The sequence below is a fragment of the Amblyomma maculatum genome, chromosome 5 (assembly GCF_055883805.1).
Source record: "Amblyomma maculatum isolate TAMU_Amacu chromosome 5, ASM5588380v1, whole genome shotgun sequence".
Classification (NCBI taxonomy): domain Eukaryota; kingdom Metazoa; phylum Arthropoda; class Arachnida; order Ixodida; family Ixodidae; genus Amblyomma; species Amblyomma maculatum.
In genome coordinates, this window is record NC_139348.1 from 47,657,097 (window position 1) to 47,677,745 (window position 20,649).

Below are 20,649 nucleotides of genomic sequence, written 5' to 3' on the forward strand. Positions count from 1 at the left end.
TCTACAGAGCCATAGTTATCCATGGAAAAAAAGCACACTCTTTAGCACACATTTTTGGCATGGCAAAAGTCATTTTATGATAGTGCCACACACAAAGAGTGCCGGTGGCGGTGATGCCTAAAAAAAAAGAGCTCTTTCGTAAAGTAGTTCAGACAGCAGCTTCGCTGACAATCAAGAATTTGTACCTGACAGTTACTCTGACCCCGTTTGCGATGTGCATACACTGGTAAAAACAAAAAACAAAACAAAGATGGCGAAGTGACAGCATGCTTGACTAATGAAGGAAACTTTTAGAATTAGAATGGTATGAAAAACATTAAAACTAAACCTGGCGATGTATGTTTTTCGGGAGTTAATTTGGCAGTTACAGGGTTAACGTGCAGCTAACTCCATATAATTAGCATCAGTTAAATGCTGTGTATCTTGGGGACCATCATTAACAATGTGATGCATGTGAGCCATCACATGCTTGAGTTCATTAAACATACAAAATACGTAGGCACCTTTTATTCAGATAGCATTTGTATACAAAATCAAAAGCACCATGGCAATGTCAGAAGCAGCTTAGGCATATAAGCACAGCCTATTTTGAACATGACGTGGAACAGGTTCCTTAGCCCTCATATTTTTCAGAGTCGGCTAACAAACAGATGTGCATTTGCAAAAACCTGCATGGTATGCAGATGAGCCATTCCTGCCACTAACAAAATGAGCCACTTCACAGATTTCCATATGGTCCTTCCAGGTTTTGAACTCTGCAAAAAGAAAGATTTTCCAAGTTGTCAAAAGTGAGTCTCAAAAAAAGACAGCTAGAAACAGAACTCTTGTAGACTGGAAAATACAAAATACAAAAAAAAAGTACAGGTATTGCCAACACCAGCGGATTGCACAAGTAAACTGCGTATGTTGACATCAATTTTTGGAAGCAGATTTCAGAGGCTAGGCTACACTGCCGTCGATGACACCAGGCACTGCGTATACAGGGTGGCCAGGTTTTCTAGCACGATATCCCCCCCGTCCTTCAGCAAATCTGTAGTTATCTGATCCTCTCCAGCTGATTTCCCCCTTTTCATACTTTCTAGTGCTTTCTTGACCTCGTCCTTCGTCACTGGTGGAACGTCTGACTGTTTTTCCCTACCGCCAATCTCATTACGGTCCTGACTACTTTGGCTACTGTAGAGATCTGTATAGAACTCCTCGGCTACTTTGACTATCTTTTCCATATTAGTGATGACGTTGCCCGCCTTGTCCCTTATCGCATACATCTGGTTTTTGCCTATGCCCAATTTCTTCTTTACCGCTTTAAGGCTTCCCCCGTTCTTTACAGCATGCTCAATTTTCTCCATGTTATACTTCCTAATATCGGCCACCTTGCGCTTATTGATTAGCTTCGATATCTCGGCCAATTCGATCTGGTCTGTTGGATTGGAAGCTTTCATACTCTGGCGTTTCTTAATCAAATCTTTCGTCTCCTTAGACAGCTTACCGGTATCCTCTCTAACTATCCTACCGCCTACTTCTACCGCGCACTCAGTAATGATATCTCTGAAATTATTGTTCCTTGCCTCTAGGGTAATGTCGCCATCCTCAGTTAGAGCTGAAAACCTATTCTGTAGCGAGATCCTGAACTCTTCTGCCCTCCCCCTCACCGCCAATTCGTTGATGGGTTTCTTTCTTACTAATCTGTTGCGTTCCTTCTTCAGATTTAGGCTAATTCGGGACCTCACCATCCTGTGGTCACTGCATCGCACTTTCCCGATTACCTCTACATCTTGTATAATGGCGGGGGTTGAACACATTATGAAGTCGATTTCATTTTTAGTCTCTCCGTTAGGACTTTTCCATGTCCATTTCCGGTTCTTCCGTTTGCTGAAGAAGGTATTCATGATTCGTAAGTTATTGCGCTCTGCAAACTCAACTAGTAACTCCCCCCTGCTATTCCTAGAACCAATGCCATAGTCACCTACTACCTTGTCTCCTGCCCGTTTTTTCCCTACCTTGGCATTGAAATCGCCCATTAGTACAGTATACTGCGTCTTTACTTTTCGCATTGCCGATTCTACATCTTCGTAGAAGCTTTCAACTGCCTGGTCATCATAGCTACATGTAGGTGCATAGGCCTGTACAACCTTCAGTTTATACCGCTTATTAAGCTGAATTACGATGCCTGCAACCCTCTCATTAATACTATAGAATTCATCTATATTGCCCGCTATATACTTATTGACAAGGAAACCTACTCCTAGTTGTCGCCTCTCTGGTAAGCCTCGATAACACAGTACATGCCCATCTTTCAGTACAGTATATGCCTCATTCGGCCTCCTAACCTCACTAAGCCCTATGACATCCCATTTCATGCCCTCTAGTTCCTCTAACAGCACTGCTAAGCTAGCTTCACTAGCTAGGGATCTAGCATTAAACGTTGCCAGGGTCAGTTTCCAATGGCGGCCTGTCCAGCGGAGCCTGTCAGCCATAACTACTGCTGGATGAATGTCAGCATATCCAAAATGAGCTAGATAACTTCTTATGAAGTTGTCCTTTGCGTGCCTTTATAGAGGCTCTGACTAGGTTCAGACATGGCAAATAGACTTGTCCTCCACACTCATCGGTTCTTTACGATGCCGCCACTGGAAAGGCCTAAAGCTTTTCTTAGTGGTTCATTGATTTGAACGAGAACGTCTTCGATGGAACTCTGCCTGGTTGGGTACTTGAAACAAAAGTTTAAGAAACACCATCACCAACCAAATTTTCTATTAGAACCCGACGTTTCGGGACCAACTTGGCCCCTTCCTCAGGGGCGACTGAAGTTTGAGGCCCGCAGTAGCAGGCACACGTGGTGAAGTCCAATTGTGTAGCAGAGCCAGGGTAGCGTCCCCGGATTCCTGTTCACTGCTGCAGCTGTCAGCCGGATGAACCGAAAAAAGACGTGACGTCTTTTGAAAGGATTGGTCTCCACATCAAGTATGTTCACCTTGTCAAAGGTGATTTTGTGGTCGGCACATTCGCAGTGCTCGGCGAGGGGGGCTGCTTTTCGAGTTCAATTGCCGGGCGTCATTTTTGTGCTGCAATATGCGCCGACAGATTTTTTGTTTCGCCGATATACGAGGCAGAGCACTCTGAGCACGAGATTTTATAAATAACGCCTGGTTATTTTTCTTTGGGAATACGGTCTTTTGGGAGCGGCAGAAAACGGCAGACTGTTGAGGTAGGTTTGTGCGACACACAGACGTGTTTGCGCAGGATGCGTGCAAGCGCATCACTGGTGCCCGCCACGTATGGGAGCACAATGCGAGGGCGCTTCGTCGTTTCCGTGCTGACCGACTCTCTTGTCCTGCTAGCTCGACGGCGGGAAGCACATTGGAATAAAGGCGCGTGTATAGCCATTCTTCTTCAGATCGGCCAAGCATAGGCTGCTGCCTGCTACTGCGGGCCTCGAACTTTAGTCGCCCCTGAGGAAGGGACAGAGTTGGTCGCGAAATGTTGGGTTCTAATAAATAATTTGGTTGGTGATAGTGTTTCTTAAACTAGTGGTTCATCACACCGATTAACAAGCTAATGGCAGAAGGAGCACAGGTAGCTTCTTCAAGAGCCTATATATGCTCTTTGCAACCTTGTGTTCTTATTCCATCATTTACTATCAGCCAAAAAGAACTCAGTACTCTGTTTGACAGCATTATCTGCACACTGGATTCACTTTCAGAGTTTATTTCGTTGCAACAAGGTGCCAATCACGACAAAGGCACTGGTCATCGAACAACAGAATGCCCAGTGCTCAGTTTAAAGGCAGCAAGGAAACAGAGGTAAACCTGCCAAGTACAATGATCAAGAACAATGTAGAAGCAGTGTTGTGTTGTGGCAATTATTCGAGGTAAATCTCTGTGCATCATCATTGTACAACAAAAAGAGTAAAAGCTGCGTCCAAGTGACGTAAAGCGTGAAAAAAAGAAAAAAGCTTTGCGGTATGACTTCCCTCTCAAAGAAGCATCGGCCCAATGCTCTACATTGAATAGAAAGGTAGGCAAAAATAAACATCAAGCAAAATATAAACAGTGTCCATCAGTTATAATAGGGCTATAGGCACACAACATACAATTTCTGGACATGTATCATCCCTGGGGTGCTGTCAGCAGCATCTGGGGACAATTCCATAGCCCATTTCATCTAGATGAGTGAACTTGATTTGCGGAAACAGCAGCATAAAATTTATGGTTTTCATTAAATCTACGATGGTGATTCAGCATCCAAACCTAAAATCGGTCTGCTGGCTTGTAATCTTCATTGTCATTGTAGGTTACGTTAGGCATTGGTGCCTTGCTGGCTTTTTATGCGCAGCTGGGCGAGTCGTCGGGCTACTTCTGCACGCTGAAGGTAGGCAGTGACACTGAGGCTGTCCTTTTCCGTTACATTTGGCATCAGCATGACATCGAGCGCTGTATTAAGGCGAAAGCCTTTAAAGGGAAACTGCACCGGTTGTAGATTTTGATGAGTTTCAAGGAATCAAATGATTACAGCTTCCAGGTTAAGCATGCAAGATATCTTCGCGCTAGCATTTCAAACAATGGCGCAAATAGCGATTTAAACCGCTTCAGCTATCGAGCTTCTCCTCACCACACAGCGACGTGTGGGGGGAACATAATGACATCATTGACAACACCGGTATGTTTCCCGTGTAGAATGGCTTGGTTGGAAGAAGTAAAAACAAGGCTACCAAAATTGAAGGCCCAGAAACATTGTTTGATGGCATCAAAAAAAGGCACCGCATGATGTGGGCGAAGGTAACGAAAAGAAAAAATATTACCGTCCTTGATGTCATTATCGAGCTTCTACGCAGTCCTTCAGTGCTGTGAGGAGAAGCTCGAATTGTAATCGTTGATTACTTCATCAGTTTTAAAGATAGCACACAAACACTTTGCAAGCATTACCGACAGCTTATGGAGAGTCAAATTCTTGAATGTCGCAGAATTCTCGAAAAGTGATGCAGCTGCACTTCAATGGCTCATACTGTCGGCGTTCGTTCGGTCACAATATAGCTTTCAATCAAATTACATCACCTGAAACCGAAACTAATGTCATCGGAAAGATAAAAATCCTGCATCCCTCGCATCGCCAGCCTAAGCTTTAACCAACTGCGCCACGCCCGGGATCGTGAACTGCACATTAATCTTGTCTACAGTGATTTGGTTTGGTTTGGTTTGCGGGATTTAACATCCCAAACCGACTCGGGCTATGATAGAGTCTGTAGTGGAGGACTGCGGAAATTTCGACCACTTGGGGTTCTTTAACATGCACTGACATCGCATAGAACACAGGCGGCCTTGCTTTCGTCTCCATCGAAAAGCGGCCGCCGAAGCCCGGTTATGATCCCGCATTCTTGGGAACAGTAGTCGAGCGCCGTAACCACTGCGCCACCCCGGCGGGCCCTTGTCTATCGTGAGGACGAGTTAAAACACACATCATAATTCTCCTTGTCTGCATGATGCTGATGCGGCCACTCCCCTTTGTAGCGAGGGATCACAGAGTTCTTCATTAGGATAATAAATAAAGGAGTAGAAAAAGAACAAAAACTATACCAACTGCTGTGCATTGGTCAAAAGTCCAGAAAAAAGAAAAGAGGAAGGAAAAGAAGGGGGGAGTCCTTCAACAATCTTCTCGTTTACGCCACCAGTCAAGGTGGTGCTTTGTCACCTCTACTGCCCTACCCAGGGTGTGCTCTTTGGGTGGTGACATTCGACTGCAGACCAAGTGCTGCCGAAAGAGTCTCCATCAGTGCTGATGTCGCAGTTGTAGGGGGGAGGGCCACAGTTTCGGGCACTCGATCACAACATGCTGTATGGTTTTATCGGCTGCGTCGCACATGGAGCACTTGTGCGCAGAAAACCACTCCGTGCCTCGCAGAGTAACCCGCTGCCGTCCGCTGTCTCGTGTGTTGTCATAGATGTTCTCATTAGCGATTGTGTGTTTTGTGCTGGAGTCCACCGCCAGGGATGACTTTGCCCGTGCTTCGCTGTGCCATCTCTTCATTTCTGCTTCTCAAACCTGGTTATGGATCTGCTCTCTCCACGCAAGCTGGAATATCTCCAACAGGCCGGCTTGTGGAATTCCGTACTCCTCTGCCAACCTTCGCGTTCAAAGCATCCATCTGGTGTTGGAGCACTTGAGTATGATGTACTTGTATACCTCGCTGGACCATCTATGGCAAAGTGCTCAGCCGGCGCTGCAAGGCAAGCTTGGCGGTTGTCTCACATGCGACGATAGTAGCGCTGACAATGACGCTGCATTTAGTTGATAATGATAATGAGAGCAAACGTGATGCACCATGTGCACCAGCAACGCTCAGCCTTTCGCACTTCTGCAGTGTAGATTCCACAGTGCTCTCGGAATTTTCAGGCTCCCTGCCATATACAAGGTGGAATGGAGTTGACCTGCTTCTCCGCTCCTAGCTGGCAGCAACACCGCGGCGGGCTACTGTGCTGACATTAAAGCGAGAAACTAGTTACATCGGCTTAACTTTCAGGCCGACTGACTGCTAATGCATGCAAGGAGGACAATGCCACGGACAACGAGAAGTGGGTTTTTTACACGACGGATATTATGATGTGCTTCTCGCTTTCTACAACAATAATTAGTCTGAAGAAGCCTTTGGCCCTTTGCTTCGGCGTTGCGAGTCAGGTAGTCAGTTGCTACTATTATCCACTTGTTGCTAGATGTCAATGTCGGGAAATGACCTAGTAAGTCCATGCCGATCTGTTGGAATGGCCTCACAAGTGATTGGTTTGGTTGTATTCCTGCAGTCTTGTTAGCAGTGTTCGGTGGCGATAGCAGTCGCGGCAACTCCTGACACAGTGCGTGACATTAGCAGATAGACGAGACCAATATGGGCCCATATTATTTAACCTGAATGCGACTGAGAGTAAAATAAAGTTTAGACGCCCAGCTGTGGGCTCATCATGAGGGGCCTGTAGGATTTCATCGAGAAGGCCCACAGGGTCAAGTAAGTAGGCGGTCAGGGTGCGAACGCCATTATAAAGCGCAAGGGAGGCTAGTCCACGTTTGAACACTCTAAGTGGCAAGGATGACTTTCCTTCAAGGTAGTCGAAGTCTGAGTGCTGAAGTTGCGTGAAGTAGGCCCCAAAATAGCATCGTTATTGTCTTCTTCCAGCACTTTTAGACAGGGCCTCGTGAAAAGCAGTACCCATGTGTGCGTGGCCAAAATAGGTGTTTAGAGCAGCTCTTGGAGTAAGCAAATATGCTTTTTGGAGCAGCTAAATGGAGCAGAAAGCAGGACAGACGTTCTGAAACAGCTATGGAGCAGAAATGTTAATGTTTTATAGCAGAAATATCAGCTTTTTGAAGAAACTTCAGAGCATGTGGTCAATTAAATCTCCAATAAGCCATAAAGGCCTTTCTACCCTTCTTGGCAGCAGAAATTGTGCTGCTTACAAACAGGCCCGCTGTGTTCTGAAGATGTTTTTACTGCGGACTGACTGTAACCAACATGTGACCAGCATGCAGTTTAAAGGCCCATTCACGATTGAGGATTGCAAAGGGTGTGCGATTAAGGAACCGCTCAGCTTGAGATGTTCGCACTTGCAAAGGCAACCTCTGGGTCGCTTTCCCAAATTGGCCTCGTTCAGAACGAGACTTGTCGACCTTGACTGCTCACCAAAACAGAAGCCGGATGTAAACCGAACTTCGATTCATATCAACTGTGTTGCTGATTGGTTATCGATTTAAGACCAGGAAGGAAACGTTGGACATATGCCTTTTTATATATAGGAGCGCTTGTTGCTCAACAAGCTAACTCTCAAAACGTAAGAATAATCTGCTTGAGATTGTATGCTTAAATAATACAGCATGAGCACATCTATTTTGGCCTTCTCGACAATCTCTAGATGAAGCCCAAAATGAGCACATCTATTTTGGCCTTCTCGACAATCTCTAGATGAAGCCCAAAACAAGTCCTAGGATCGCTAAGGTTGCACACTATAGGGACCGGGCAGCTGTACGGGTGGCGCCGCTTCTTGGCGCATCGCTCAAACGCCTGAATGCGGCGCATTGCCAGCGCATTGGAGCGTACTGTTTGTCATTGGTTTTTCTGGAAATTGGAAATCCTAAGGTTTAGATGACGTGTGTGAATATACTATCCTCAAGAGAACAGAAAGTTGGGCTAGTTGTGTGAATATGTCCAGTGAAATGAAGTCTGGCCAAACAAGGCTCGCGAAACGTGGTGCTGTTGGCTCCTCTGGCAGCTACGCAAACTCGTTGGACGTTTTTAAGTCAATTCCTTTCTACGGGTTTCCACAGAAGCATGATTGGCGGGTGACCTAAGCATGATTCTTTGAAAGGCAAAGGCACGAATCTACGTATTTGGTTACTGTGTGATCATGGAAAGTGCCAAATTTTTAAAATTCCGCTTGCTACCGGATGCTCTGTGCCTTCTGTTCCCCAGGAGTGACGGCACGAGAGTCTCGGAGTCGAAGCCGCACTCCTTCATCTGTAGTCACTTTATTGACAATTGGAAATTGAAATAACCCTAGAACGTAAGTTACAACGCTAGCATTTCCCCACCTGTGTACAAGAAAACCCCAGCACGGAAGAAGAAAAGGCAGCTCCACCATCGTCGTTCGGGCTGCGTTACGATCTTCAGTGATGGGCAGAGCCAATGTTTGTGCAGATACTTTCGCTGACATAGTAAAGATAATTTACTTTTTTCTCTTAACAGAAAGAGCAGATAGGAGACAAGAACGATTCCTATTACCATGATCTTGTCATTTTTCCTCTTTTCGTTTGTCAACCAATGAAAATGCGCTGAGAGCTCTTCGTTGATACTCTTGGAATTTGTTAACATTTGTTTGTGGCATGTCCATTTTGCCTAATACAATCACTCATTTCACAGCTCAATCAATTCCGAATGGTCACAAAATCTGCTATCGGCTTCATATAAAAGTCGAACAAGAAAAAAAAATACAATTTAATGTGTGGAAACGAGCATAAACGTAGCATTTTTTTTTAATTTCGAAGGCCGTGTAGCAGTTTTTTTGTTTTTTTTTCGCATTCACGTTGCACCTGACATGGCTTTACGCATTTTCTCAGCAGCGTCCATTTCCTGGCCCGCCTAAATACATGTTTCTCATCGGCGTTTTAGTGAACCTGAGATTTCCTGATTGTGGCGTAGTATGACAAGACCGTTTTACTCTCTCAGAAATTGCTTCTATGGCCAATGTAAACAGATTTAGCAGCAGTCCGGCAAGCTGCAGTGACAAAGTTGTAAAAGGAATGGCTTTCAGTTATCCGGATTCCTTTGCGTGCAAATAGAAAACTACATACATGGTCGTGTCCCCTCACACTCATCAGGTATCGAGGTCAGCTAGGTATCGGCCCCGCAAGTTCGTGTACGCTGAGAAAGTAGACCACCTTAGCGAACGAGCCATCAGAGGGATTCATTTAACAATAGAACGCTCTCTTAGTGGTCGGTGTCTTACCTTACAACACATCACACTGCTTTTTTTGTTTTCGATTGTATTTAACAATTTGACAGTATTTGACTATTGCCTTCAGATGTTCAAGGCAGGTGCGGTCAATCGCATTGAACTTCCTGAGCTGAGAGAACACTAGCAAGAAATTTAATTTTTTTTTCTTTTCACAACCTCTGCAGCATGTCGGGAGAAAGATATGTATAGTATAATATTTTCTAAGTCAATTATATGTAGCAGCTTCGACGTGTTCAACAAGAGCACTGTCGTATATGTAAAAATGATGCTGAGGTGGTATTACTCATTTGGCTTATATTATGATTAAGTTTGATGGTCTTAAGGCCGGGTTCAGTGAGCTATTGTAGCGTAATTGTGCAGGAAGTCCTGGAAGTATATGTGTGTTTGCTATTCCAACCATAAATAGGATCCTACTTTTGTCTTGCTTGTTTATTTTTCTCCTTTTACAGCTCTCGTTGCAAGGTTGAAACTGGAATGTCATTTGCTATTATTCTACTCTGAATCGTTTGAGCCCAGCTATTACCAAAAAAGTCAGGTGCAGCATCTTTTTCATTTTACATGAACGCTGACCATCACAACTACTACTACTACGGTGCCACGGCTACATGGCTCGGCGGTATTTGATCTTCAGGCAGGTTTCGACTAGACCTAATATAAGATGGACGCGCAGTGCAGGCGCAATTCCCGTCTTCGAAGTTGCCTTAACAAGTACCTAACGAAGGTGTTCCTAGCGCATGGTGAAATCACGCGCGCGGCATTTTCGAGTATATAACAGAAATACCATGCGCCGGGCGGTTTCAAAAAAAAAATAAACACGGACGCCCTGCCGAGAACGGCCCTTTTATTTTTCAAGATTTCCCGGTCAAACTATCCCCTTTGCGATTACTCAACGCAGCTCAAAGCTCTCAAAGCCACACTGCAAAACGACGGGTAGGAACAGGCTCAAAAATGCCTCGCAGAACGGAAACGACTGCGCCGCTCAGCTGCCTCGGCATTCCGCTGTTTCGGCACTCCGCCGCGGGCGGCGCTGTTCCACCTAGGTGAAGGTGGCGCCATACAACGGGCGCCCGGTCCCTATAGTGAAGGCTTGCCAAAGTAAAAAAAAATATGCAAATGAAATATTTTTGCTGAAGAAAGAAAAAGGCTCTCAGTGACCACAATCCACGGCATGCATGCAAGAGTGCCGCAGTCACCAAGAATAGCAGAAAACATGGAGATATCGTGTAACGTCAGCGCCCAAGGTTGCCAAACCATAAAGCTGCTTTCGCTATTAATAATAAAAATTCATTTTAAACTATATACTGCACTGAAATCTCAAATTTCGAGGATTTATAATTAACGTGACTGGAGTGAAATGCAATAATCAGTTTATGCTCAAATTTTAGCTGTCATGACCCCTTTAAGTGAATATAAATAGTCCAAGCATATGGTACCAGCATAAGAAACACTACAGAATTATATGAAAATGTCACTGAACTACGAGCACGTGAATGAATTAAGCTGCTAAATTTGAAAATACACAAGACGCGGGCAGAGTCATTAAATAGAGCCCTAGAACATAATTTTTTCCATCTCCTCACCTTCAGGTGCATTATCTGCTCTGATTTAGAGCTCTGCTCTTAGTTTAGTGACTTCACATAAAAAGAGAACCTCATCTGGACGTAGAACTTCTCTATGCGAAGAGTAATTTTTCAGTCATGGGCAGAATATCCAGGCTCGGGAACCTCTGGGCTTTTCAAAAACATCGGAAAATTATGAATGCTGCTTGTTTTAATCTCAATTATTGAAATGAAATAAATAATTTTAAAAAATCGAATTTTCCAGCGTGTTTACGAGCTTTGTAAGCTCTGCAGACGTATAAAGAAGACCTCGGTGGTCAAATTTGAGATGAATTCGTTTTCTTTTCTTTTTTTTTTTTTGCACACATAATTTGCTCAAAATTAGATACAAAATAAGTACTGCATTTTGATTTGTGCCTGAACTTTCGAGCCACATATCTTGCAATATACCGGGTGCACGAGGCATTTGAGGATGCAATGTTGGCTTCAGGCAGAGAATATCTCCAGCAAATATATATATATTTTCACCAAACTTTAGGAGATATTTCTCTTACTGTTTATTTTCACATTACTCAATGAATGCACCACTTGCAGCAATAACCAATTCAATTCAGCTTCGGAAATGGCTGCATGCACGGATCAGGTGGTTCTTGCCCATTGAGTTCGCAGTGGCGACCTTCAGAGTTTTTTGTATTATGTGGTCTTTTGTCGGCTTCTCTCTCAACGACGCCGAGTGGATTCAAATCTGGACAACTAGGAGGCCACAAGTTGGGAGTGATGTGGTTATTGGAAGTTGGCCAGCCACTCGTGGGTGACGCAGGCGGTGTGGGCGAGAGCCGAATGTTGCTGAAAGACACAAGGTTTCCCTTTCGAAACAGTATCGGTCCAGAGCTTCACAACGGTGGCAAGCACCTCTGCGTACTCGGCAGCATTAACGTGGAGTCCTTCTGCAAAACAGTGTGGCAGCATGACATCACCCTTGCTGCTGACCGCTGCCGACACCATCACACACAGAAATTTTGTGTGCAATGCTGTCAGCACCTCATTAGCGCTTCCGTAAAGCCATCTTTCATTATGGCAATTAGCTTTTTGGTCTTGATCGAAGTTCTTTTCATCTGAAAGAAAAAAAAAAGAGCATTCCAGGCTCTTCAGCTTGCCTAGCAAGCGCTTGGACCAGAGCAGACAATTCTCCTGAGCTTTACCAGAAAAGAATTGCGCCCTCCTCATGACACAGAAATGGTACCGCATGTCCTCGTGCACAGCAAGCCTGACAGCTGACTCTGCGACATTGAGCTCCTTTGCAATGGCCCGCATTGACTTCTCTGGGTTGTCACTCACGATGACTTGCAGCCTCTGAAGAAAATCAAGTGTTCTGACGACGTCTGACCGCTGATTGTGTTTTTTTCTTTTCGCCACAGATGCCACGTCACCGTCACAGCACATCAGTTCTGTTCGCACCTTGTTAACAAAAGACTTCGCTACATTCAGAAAGTTGGCAATTTCCAAGTCGCTATGGCGCGCGGCCAGTGCGATGAGGACTGCATGGCGTTTCATTTCCTGCGTCAACTTGTACGCTTCGATTATTCAACAAACTGCGCAGTATAAATGATAAGGGGTCAACCAACAAGAAGCCACATGCCTAGATACATATGCTGAGCCTGCTGGTGTCTATGGCGATAAGGAGTAGTAACCTCAAATACCTCATGCACCCAGTGAGCTACGAGACTGCTATAACTGTGCCTAGTGACGGGCAATCAAAGTAGCTTCAACGTCCTCGAGCCTTCCCTCGTGAAGCAAGTGGTCAAATTCATCATTCGCAAAGAACACGCAGTGAGCAAAAAAAAAAAAAAAAAAAAGAGAAATTACAGGCTCTCAATTTGTGTTTGAAGTTTTCAGGTGCAATCAAATCTATTCGCTACAACCCATCATGCTTCGAAAATCTTAATGAAAAGCATGGGTAAAAAATTGTTCAGAGTGCAATATGAAAGACCTGCAGTAGACCTGCAAGTAGTGCTAAAGGAACACTGAAAGAAAAAGTAGGCTTGCAGCGATGGTATACTGGCTCCTAATCACAAAAACACCACTTTCACTGAAAACAAAACTCTTATAAGGTAGAAAAAAGAGAACAGAAATGCAGGCATTGCAGAAATACAGAAATCCCAAATGCATGCACAATGACATGCAAGGGATCCCGGAGGCTGCCTAACATGTATTATGGTTGTATGTTTGAATTGTTAACTTTTGTTTCAAAAATGGCAAAAAGACAGGCTAAATATTGGAAGCCAAAAATAAATTTGCACTTGGCAGTGCCACAGGCAGTCAGTTTCGTTTTGATATGTTTTGGTTCTTTGAAGTCACAGCTATGCATTTGGCATCACCACATGGTTTCATTTTTGATATACATGCTTTGGTTTACATGTGCGGAGCAGCAGAGTTTTCCTCTGATGAAGTTCATGCCTCAGTAAGCGCTTCTCTATTGAAATATCTGATATGAAATGCACACAGGAGTAAGTTATAACTTACTGGGCAGAATAAACCTGCACAGACCCGAGTGGAGCTGGGAAAGAAAAGAAAGGCTGGAAAAAGTAAGATTTAAAATGGCATGGGTGCTTAAGAAAAGAAAAAAAAAAAAAACGGCCTCGAACGGGATTTAATCCTAAGTCCTTTGGAGTTTTAACTGAATGTCTTAGCCATTGTGCCACACGAACAGCTGAGACCTCTCGCATTACATTACTTGTGTAGTGCACTTGCATTTTTTACACATATTTTTCACTCACCGCTAAACAATTGCATCCCAAGTGTGCTGAATGCTTTTGCTGGCTGTTAATAGTGTCACCGATGTCTCATATCTATGATAAGCATAGGAGTTTGCCAAAATATCTCGTAATATTTCTATTTCTCTATTTTCTGCTGTCCCAGCGTGCATGCACAGACCTTACTGGCACATCAGTTTGCCATCTGCAGGGCAGCGACGCTAGAGTACACCACATAAGGTGTAGACACCCAAGGAAGCATTGAACGAAAGGGAGCTCAGTTGGTTCATATTAAGAAATACAATAATGAAGGAAATGAAATAAATTGAACAAAACAGGCCCTGTGTCTTTTTTGAATAGCAGCAAGGGGTGAACAATGCATTGTTCACCCCTTGCTGCTATTCAAAAAAGACCATCTGTAGCAGTCTTTACTCGTCACTCGTGATGGTAGCTCGGCAATGTCAGTGGCCGCATCCATAGCTTCACTAGCTACAAACTTTGCCGCCACGTCGGCGCTCGTACATTCTATCCTGTTAGTCAAGTGACCTCAACTCTAAAAAGCACCGCATGCTCTGTGGGTGCCAAGGTCAAGATTCACTGCGAGAACTTTGCAGTCAAGCTCAGGATCTATGCCTGGCGCAAAAAAATAGACGGCTTTGGCGAACTGTAGCTTTAATTTCAGCTGCTGCTAGATTGCACTGCTCGCTATGCATCAAGAATCACGGAGTCTATGTTTACATCATCGTTTGCGTCATTTTCCCAAGTCTAAATCCCTTGGAAGGAAAGCAGACCTCTTCAACTTCAAATCGAAATATCTCGGCAATAAATGTGTCTTGCTGCCGGACAAACGACAAAAAAGTCACGAAACACTGCACTATTAGATCCTGGCAACAAAAAATATTGTGATGGGTCCCATACTGCAGAAAATCTGGCATCCATGAAAAATTATGGGCATGTATCTGGCAAGTGGCAGGAAGGTGACGCAGCACTGCAATGACTGTCCGTCAGGTTGCGTGACATCACAAGGCCACATGACATGACCAAGTCAGCAGGTGCTGCCACACAGGGTGCTTTTTATGGTATCAAGTTAAAAAGGAAAACAAAGAGAACATCGCTTGGAGCAATTACGCGCCACTATTTGTTTCTTGCAGGTGTATCCGTGACAAAGGTTTGTGCATGCAGGGCTACCTGGAATCACTTGAGGCAAATCCTTGAAGCCTTTGTTATGAAATATTAAAAATTGTAGAGGTTCAGCTCTCTTTCAACCAAGTCAAGAGCATTAGCCATCGGCCGGTGCCGCATTTGTAGCTGTCGCTTCAGTCTTGGCTTGATTCCGCATTTGGTAAGCTTCTTGGCAATAGGCTAGTCTGGCTTCTCGTTCGATGTCTTGGCAACCTGTCTGGCATGGTTGCAGCCTCTGTATTTGGCACAAGTGGATTCCTCTACACCACACTGCCTCCTTTTGTCATGCCGCCTGGTGAATTCGCCCAACACTATGCCCGCGGTCTCGACTGCACTTATCCAGAAATGTTTTAAAGCAACGAATAGAATATGGATGCACAAAACACAGACAACAGAACATGTTGGTGCCGCTTCAAATGAATGAACGAAATAGCTATTAGAAATGACAGCAGTGCCTACTCTGCTGGCAGAAATCTTGAGCAAAAATTTCTCATCAATTGGCCCTGATTGGCTATACAAGGCCATGCGACATTTTCCCATGAAAATAGCAGTGACCGAAATTTTTCATACTTTCACAATCATCTTTTAGCAAATAATGACCTGCTTTTGTTTCGCACTACATGCGCCATAGTGTCAGCAAATAAATTGCAATGCTGTTTGTACAGCAAGCGACTGCAGGCAAGGGACACGACTGGGTGATATTTTTGAGGTAGTCGTGTAAGCCAGATATCACCCAAGTTTCCAGGGCAAAAAAATTATGGCATGTAATTTCTTCCTAACAAAGATTACCAAAGTACTGCCTGCTGAGAACTTATTCTCGGCAAATAATTTCAACAGTGTATGGAGCAGAGCATGAATTCGGGCAGCCCGAAAACCTGGGCCGGGCTGGAAAATTGCCATTTTTATGGGTCTGGACCTGGCTCGGGCTTGACATGCAGGCCTGGGCTTGCAGCTTGCAGTGGCAGAACCAGGTCAGGCTGGGTAAAGCTGTGTATGGCTTCTTTTGGAGATGGAATTCGAGCACTAAAATCATTCCAGTGGTTTATGAATGAACCACTACTAGTACATATGTTAACAGAGAATGAGGGAAAGCTCATTTGTAAACAGAGTTTAATCAGTGCCACTCGGTATTTTGTCCAAGTAATTTAGTACGAACATGCCGGGCTACATTCAATGACACAAGTGAAAAAAGTTAAAAAGGAAAGGCTCAAAACTCGATAGCGAACTGTACTACAATGGAGGTGTTATGAAGTGCTGTAACCTGTCATGCATGACACAGCCCGTTTGCATAAGCACGTTCCTACTGAAGTACTCAACGCCATCAGCTTAGGATTTCTCAGCAATCAGTGAGCAAGAGGGTAGCTTCTAACCTTTGTGTTACTGCTAACGACTGGACATTTGAAGCCTCATAACAGCCCATGGACAAGGACCTTCAATTCACTGCTCGGCAGGCAGCCATCTGTTCATAAAAATTCTGACTGTCTGCTTTGCCCCCCCCCCCCTCTAAAGAATGTCTCTACGCTACAATAAATGCTGTAGGATAAGAGCTTATTGCTTTAGGAATCGTTACATATCCAATAACATATACATGCACAATGAACAGACACTACCGCTTTTCGTCTCCACAGAGATGTGGCAATGTGGCTGTGATTTCTTCAATGAATATGTAAATTTTGTTTTTTTCTGCCCTAGCCCACTCATGTTCCTGGGGCAAAGTTGCCAGGGGCAGTCTTTTTGTAGGTGATTAAGCAAAGAACTTGCACCAAGAGCCAATTGCTTATAAGGAGTCATAGTTAAAATGCCCGTAATCCATACCTTTTAAATGTACATTCTGCTAGATAGCTTTACATAAAATGTCTTCTCAAAATATTCTTCACCAAGCCTTTACTTCTGTCGGTGCTTTAACTGTGCCCTTCTCTACCAAGAATATTTTGCAAGGTTTGTCTCTCATCTTGATTTATTGTTATGTGCTAGTTAAGCAATACATTTTTAAGGCGTCTGCTCAGACTTACTTTGCAGGTTTGGCACGGGCCCTGTCGTGGAAGCGCAGGCCGGGTGCGGGCCATGTAGTCATTGCCGATGGGCTTGGAACCATGGGCCCGGGATGGTCTTCAAACGCGGGCCAGGGAAGGGGCTGGAAAATCCAACCCGTGCAGGGCTCTAGTAAGGAGTGTAAGAAACTAAAGGTACATACAGGAAAGAAAAATCACACACACATAAGGGGAGTTCAGTAGCGAGTTCATTACTTCGAAGCACCGCTACGTGGTCTCCGTGGTACAATGGAGTTGTCTAAACGGTATTTACGTTATCATTTCTGTTGTCTCAACAAAGTTTATCCTTTTGTCATACCCGACGCAAACTAGGTAAAATTTCATCAAGGGTACGCAGAATATCATCCATACAGCTGCCGCTTTTGGCTGTAAAAGGTTCGGTGCTAGTTTCGAGCTTTTGGTGCTCAATATGTACCACTAGTTTCAAGCTACAAGCAGATCAATTAAGGGGAAATGAGGGTGCTCGTAGTGATGCTCGGGCGATATCACAGGCAAGTACTTCACCCGGATGTGATCAAAACGAACAGCGTATGGAGAATCGGGGCCAAGAACGAAAAAAGCATAAAATGAGCTTCGTCGCCCTAAGCAGCTAATCACTGACGAGTGCCGTGAGTATCTGGTTGATAGAAGACAAAGCATCAAGCGCCAGTCAGCAGCATCATAAGACAGTGCAGTGCTCGCCTTCAACCGTGCTAAATTGGCGCGTGCTGTAAGTGCATACCTTGGCACAAATCCCTGCAGTATGTGACAAATAAGAACGGTAAGCGGACACCATATAACCACGAACATTGCACGCAAAAGGGGCAGTTAAAATTTGAACATGGCGGCACCTTCATTGGCATGCTTTGTCTACAACTAAACAAATCTTTTCACAGACCGGGCACTAACCTTTCTGTACCGAAGCCGCAGCAGATGTGCCAGGGTTGTTCATGGCGCGCACACCAGTCAGTTCGATCGCACCCGTCCGTGCAACAGGCACAGTCTCGTTTACTACAACAAAAGCCACGACACCAAACCGCCGCCGCGGCACCGGCGGCACCCCCAAGCAGGGTGGGTGGGTGGCGGGCGATGAGCGGTGGCCCGTCGGCACGCCGTGCCCCCAATTAGGGACAATCCGACCTAAGGATTGCTAGGGATTCAGGGCGGCTGTCCAGCAAAAATCCAGGCAACACTGGCATTATTCTTGGCGAGTTTTAGCCGCTCCCCCACTGGGCATGGTGCACCACACCCCGGAGCAGCTATAGTGAACTAGAATTCTAAGGTTTCTTCGATTTGGCTGCACCAGCTGCACTAGTTCAAGTAGTGCAGCACCGCCTTCCTTGTTTTGCCGGTGCCACGCCCGCCGTCAGCACTTCTCTCCTCGATTTGTCAAGGTGCAGGGCTAGTTCTGCACGAGTGCCCCACCGTGGTGGTGCAGTGGTAAGACACCCAACTACTGTGCCGGAGTACCCGGTTTCGAACCCGACCTCGGCGGCTGCGTTTCGATGGAGGCGAAACGAAGAGGCGTCCGTTAAAGCTCCCCAGGTGGTCGAAATTACTCCGTAGCCCTCCACTACGGCTCCTCTTTCTCACTTTCCACTTTCACTCCCACCTTCCTCCCTTCTCTTACGGCGTGGTTGAGGTGCCCACAGAGAACAAGTGAGACAGTTACCATGCCTTTCCTTTCCTATAAATCAGTCTGCACAGTTCTCGCCCATCCTGCACTCGCTACAGAGGAGGTGCAGAAGGAAGTGTAGCATGGCGCACGCTCCGCTCGGCCAAGAGCAGACGACGCCGCGCATCGTTCTGCAGAACTTTGTAAAGTCCGTCTTCTTCAGAACCCGGACTATAGTGCTCTAGAATATTGGGCAGTGTGACGACCGGCGCCGAAGAGCGGGCCGCTTTTGCGATGACAAGAACCGACTCCCGCGAGAGGGCGCGACGTGCAACAGGGGTGCCACGTTCGTCGCTCGGCGCGTAGCGGGTTGCGGTTCTCTTTGGGGCGATTTTCAGACCGTACGCAATTAGTGTGATAATTAATAAAGAGGCTACTTATTCCAGGTGCTTAAACTGATCCCTGCCATTCTTTTACGTCTATCGGGAGACATCGTGCACGCTTGGGTAGCCCTTCGGAGCAGCGCGCGATGTTTGAATCGCTATCTGAAACTCTCAACATCCCAAAACTCGAACAAAAAGTGGAGGAGCACAGCCAGAAACTCGATAGTCTAACCCAAAGAGTTGATAATTTAACACAAAGACTCGAACAACACATACAGGATGTAAATCACAAATTCGGAGTAATTGACACCGTTTTACAGGAAATTTTACACCGGCTTCCCCCTTTAGCTCAAGGGGCGCCAATCGATCTATCCCAGCAAAATGGCCAATCCTAAAACCGTAACAATTTGGCAGTGGAACTGCAGGTCTATGCGCAACAGAAAAACAGATCTGCAGTTACACATTCAATCGCAATCCGAAAAACCTGACATTATAGCGATTCAAGAACCCAGAATGTCTCGACTAAAACTGCCAGGGTACCGGGCGGTTCTGCCATGTCACATCAAAGAAAAGCCTTTAACCACTACGTTGGTACATAGAAATTTTACCGTGGTTAACCACGAGATTGAAAACGTAGAGCTCGATTGTATATTAATTGAAATTCTGCCTAGCAGAAGAAACTCCTCTTCTCTGTTCGTACTAAACGCATACAGCCACCCCAGGGCATCGGCTGGACCAGCGAAAGCCGCTATACTCAAAACCCTCCAAATCGCAGGCCAAAACCCAACCCTAATTGTGGGCGACTTCAACGCTCAACACGTGCAATGGGGACACGCAACCATGTCCAGGAAAGGAACGGCCCTAATGGATTTTATCCAGCAAAGAGGGCTCACCCAATACACGGACCCCATGCAACCTACTAGGATAGGAAACAGCGTGACCAGGGACACGTGCCCGGACCTAACGATGGGCAAAAATCTCCCAGACTTAAGCTGGAGCAACACCAGACAAAATCTGGGAAGTGACCATTATATCATAATGTCTAAAATCACCATTGCCAATCTCAAACCCCAACCCAGAAAAAACAAAATCACCGACTGGGACAAACTTAGGACTATCCGCGACCAAAACAACGAACCAATCATAGACTTAGAACACTGGACACAGACCCTCCTATCGGATGTGGGAAAGGCCACTAAGGAACTAGTACATGACTTAGGCGTAAATACGGTTGACAGCCGACTTACGCACATGTGGGAGGCAAGGCAGAGCCTAGAAAAAAGATGGCTTAAGCAAAAATATAACAAAAAGCTTAGAAACAGGATCGTCACACTCACGAAAGAAATTCAACACCACACCGCAGAACTAGCGAGACAGCAGTGGAGCCATATTTGTGAAAATGTGAATGGCAATCTAGGCACGAGGCAGACGTAGAATCTTCTGCGGCATCTCCTTGATCCGGAATCCAACAAAGCTACCACTCAAAAGGAAATCACCAAAATTTTAAACATAGACCCAGGCACGGATCAAGATATTATAGACACGCTACAGCAGAAATACTTCTGCACAACCCGTGAGACGAAGTCCCTGCCCAATTATAAAGGAGAGCCTAACTCCATCCTGGATGCTGACATAA

At 45.3% G+C, this 20,649-nt stretch overlaps 1 long non-coding RNA gene across 2 annotated transcripts; it reads right to left on the reverse strand.

Annotated features, from left to right (window-relative positions):
* Positions 1 to 492: 492 nt before the first annotated feature.
* Positions 493 to 18,067, reverse strand: LOC146188256 (uncharacterized). 2 transcript variants are annotated; one of them, XR_014707498.1, is made up of 3 exons: positions 17,925 to 18,067; positions 16,998 to 17,119; positions 493 to 755 (listed from the first exon to the last, which is right to left on the reverse strand). It is a non-coding gene; the product is annotated as an uncharacterized LOC146188256 (long non-coding RNA). The 2 variants fall into 2 exon arrangements; XR_014707499.1 differs by having other exon boundaries at positions 16,998 to 17,165.
* Between the last annotated feature and the right edge of the window lie 2,582 nt (positions 18,068 to 20,649).